The sequence below is a fragment of the Monopterus albus genome, unplaced genomic scaffold, assembly GCF_001952655.1.
Source record: "Monopterus albus unplaced genomic scaffold, M_albus_1.0 scaffold40.1, whole genome shotgun sequence".
Taxonomy (NCBI): Eukaryota; Metazoa; Chordata; class Actinopteri; order Synbranchiformes; family Synbranchidae; genus Monopterus; species Monopterus albus.
In genome coordinates, this window is record NW_018127920.1 from 2,653,574 (window position 1) to 2,657,819 (window position 4,246).

Sequence of the window (4,246 nt, forward strand, 5' to 3'; positions counted from 1 at the left end):
TCTGACATTACTGCATGTCCAGGAATATTCCTGTACAGGGACTAACTGTTTTACTTTACCGGATGTAACCTACAATCAGTGAAGCACCCTGGGACGGTGAATTATCAGCTCATCAATGCTGGACTCCCCCAGAGCACAGTACCTGTTTGTTTTAATTGCTTGAGGCCAGTGTGTTTCTTGCATGTGATGTGTTGACGGTTAACCAGCAGTTTCTAATGATCTGTGATGTTATTGTTGGGGCTAGGCTACATGTTGTAATTCATTTTGCTACTTTGGAACTGTATTAGGTTGTGTGGGGGAAGACGCAGTGACCACCGGTTGGATTTACTGTCCTTGGAGCTACTTGAAAGGGAGTGATGTTTCCACTACTCAGTGGGACTTAACGTTAGGTTAAAAAAACACACGTTACATGTCAGTTAATGCCTTGTTTCTGTAATGTTAGAGAGAATTGATGTAAGGCTGAAGAAGTTACTATGTCTGCATTATGCTAGTTAAAATATGGAGTTTCTCAGTTACCCACTTTGTTTAGTGTTAAAAATCTGTTTTCATCGGTACATATAATGTTGTTTACCTATCAGCCATTGTGGTTTGTTGTGCTGTCCACTTTCGACACAACACCGGCAGTAGGAGGTGTGCACATTCACGAACTATCCTCTCATTTTTAGGAGGAGGTTCTCTGGTTTTATTGTTCTGAAATAATTACAGACTATTTCGAGTTATGATGGGTGCAAAGCTAATCTAGAGATACCCAAGATTAAACATTAAATAGTTGGAAATGAGAAAAACTTGCATGCCATTGGCACTTTAAAGCAGGCAAGAGAGAAAAAAACTTATCAGTCTGTTACTTGGATGGCTGCCCAGACTGGTTGGAGACACGGGGACACCTGTTGCACTTCAGAGAGGGAGAGACAGAAAGAGCCTTTTAATGTTTTTATTGTTTAATGTTTTTAAGAACTTTAATGTTGTTGTAAGAATTATTCATTTGATTATTTGTCTAACAACTGACAGTACAAAGGTCATTAATCTGCCTGGTGATCTCAATGTGTCGTCTGTGGACTCCTGCATGTCATGGTGGCACCAAATTCACGATGTCTAGATGTCATCCCGTGGCAGTGTGTCACCTTTTGATGGATTGAACATGTTTGTATGACATATTGATGTGTTGCATGTCACTTTTTGTCACGTTAATGATGTTTTTGACATGTTTATGATACAGTATCTGGAGGTGTCTGGAGGTATCATTAATCAGAGATATGCGTCAAGATGGTATTGTTTGCTCATTAGTAATGTCAATTATGTAACCTAGTCAAAACCCCTGAAGGAGTCAGCATGACTCACATTTGCCATATCAGGTTATCTTGACCAATGAAATAATAGTATAATCCTAAGTAGATCAGAGAGAAAGGTGGAATGAAGCAATTGTCCCAGGAGGAGCTATAGAGAGTATAAAAGGGATGTCTCAAGCTCTGTAGTTGTTCCGCTCCATGGAGAGGAAACAGGGGTGTTTTTGATTTTTTTCCCCAATAAATCTTATACTTTGCAACAGACTGTTTAGACTTTGAGTGATTTTTGACTGCAGATAGAGAACTGTGTGGGTGAGAACTGGACCCTCACAGTCCTGGGAAAATTCTCCCACACCTTATTTCATACTGGAGCTCTGCAGAAGCCTAAAACTATCCATCCATACATTATCTATATCACTCATCCTAATGAGAGTCACAGGGGGCTGGAGCCTATCCATGCTGATATTTGGTGAGAGGTGGGATACACCCTGGACAGGTCACAAGTCTATCACAGAGATAACACTTAGAGACAGACAATCCACCACACCCACTATCACTCCTATGGGCAGTTTAGAGTCGCCAGTCAACGTAAGCTGCATGTCTTTGGACTGTGGGAGGAAGCCGGGGTACCCGGAGAGAACAGGCACAGGGAAAACATGTAAAGTTCGTACAGAAAGGCACCTTATTGCTGTGAGGTGACAGCGATAATCACTGCTCTACCATGCTGCCCAGGGCTAAAACTGAAACCCAGAAACAGCCTGCACATACATGCAGTATTTAAAAGAATACATTTCGTGAAAAATATACGTATATTCTTGCAGAAAATGAAATAAAAAGATTGATACCATTCTCATGTTTGTATGGTGAAGCAATAGCCAGAGGCAGCTTAGCTTAGTGTAGTGTAAAGCCTGGAAACAACTAGCCTGGCTTGGACCAAAAACAACTTATTTCACCTACCATCACCTGTAACACTCAATAATTAACACATGATATCTCTTTTATTTAACGCTTACTAGCTATTGGAACTGGGCATTGGCTGCCTATCTTGCACCATGTAGTAGTCCCTCGCATTTAAAAAAAAATCCATCATCATACTGGTCCCTAAGAAGTCAGACACATCCACTCTGAATGACTTCAGGCCAGTGGCGCTCACATTAGTCACCATGAAGTGCTTAGAGAAACTGGTCCTCACACACATTAACCACATGGTCCCAGACACTGTAGACCCTTCACTTTGCCTTATGACCAAAAGGATCAGTGGATGATGCGGTGGCTCTGGCTTTATTCCATACCCTGAAACACCAGGACAGCAGCAGAACATACAGTATGGTAGGATGCTCTTCTTGGACTACAGTTCTGCATTCAACACCATTCGCCTGGGCAGGCTGATTGAGAAGATGACAGACCTCGGTGTAACTGGATTTTGGACTTCCTGACTAAAAGACCACAGGTGGTAAAAATGGGAGGGCAGGTGTAAATCCACCCTGTAAACCCACCAATATGTGTCTCCAACCATGACAACACCATCATCGTTAAATATGTCGATGACACCACCATCCTGGGCCTCATCAAGGGGGGAATGAGTCTTATGTAACTTTATTTTTAGACTAGGTGTTCTTTTTCTGGCTTTTGACTCTTTACTTGACTCCAAGAGAGCCCTGCACAAGAATTCCTATATGCCTAGACCAGGGGTGGCAAATTCCAGTCCTCGAGGGCCGCTGTCCTGCTTGTTTTCCAACTATCCCTGCCTGATCTGCTGCTGATTACCTGGCTCGGGTGTGTTCAGTCAGTCAGAAGCTGGAAGATACCAACTCACTTTATCTTTCCTCAGTCCACTTTCATCTAAGATGGTATCTTCCAGCTTCTGACTGACTGAACACAGTGGCCCTTGAGGACAGGAATTGGCCACCCCTGGCCTAGACTGTCTGTTTATGCATAAATGGCAAATAAAATTTTTGAACCTTGAAGGTATGGATGCAAATGACTGGTGCAGTCAGACAAAATAAGAATTTTTTGTAAAAAAAGTATATTTGAAAACAATGATCCTGAACACAGAGCATTATGTAACACAACTTACAGAAGTTGACTCAAAACCTGACACTCGGTCAGGACCTTTTCAGTTCTGGATGTATGAGAGAGCTCTAATTTCAGCTGTTTTCTCATAATATTAAATAGTTTAATATTGGGATCAGTAGCAACCAAGCCTGAGTGTATAGCCATGGTAGTATCTCTGTGAGGCTATACTTAGGTATAGTTGTATTTTCAGCATGCTATCATGCTCACAGTGACCATGGAAGCATGCTGACATTTTGCAGGTATAATGTTTACTACACTCACCATCTTATACTATGCCAGAATTAGCACTAAACACAGTGCAGTTGAGGTGCATCAACTTTGCCCCCCCTTATGTTAACAAAGGTCTGAGACACACCCTGGACACTGTGTGATTGTCATATTACTAACTTTGCTAATTATAATAATTTGCAAAGTCAATACTAACAAGCTTCCAAATAGTGGCCCATTTTACTTGAATTCACCTTATACAGGTGCACCTCAATAAATTAGAATATTGTGGAAAAGTACATTTATTTCAGTAACTCAACTCAAATAGTGAAACTTGTGTATTGTATAAATTCAGTGCACACGGACTGAAGTAGTTTAAACTGTTGGGTCTTTTAATTGTGATGATTTTGCTCACATTTAACAAAAACCCACCAAATCACCATGTCAATAAATTAGAATACCTCATAAGACCTATAAGAAAACATTTTTAGTGAATTGCTGGCCTTCTGGAAAGTATGTTCATTTACTGTATATGTACTCAATACTTGGTAGGGGCTCCTTTTGCTTTAATTACTGCCTCAATTCGGCATGGCATTGAGGTGATCAGTCTGTGGCACTGCTGAGGTGGTATGGAAGCCCAGGTTTCTTTGACAGTGGCCTTCAGCTCATCTGCATTTTTT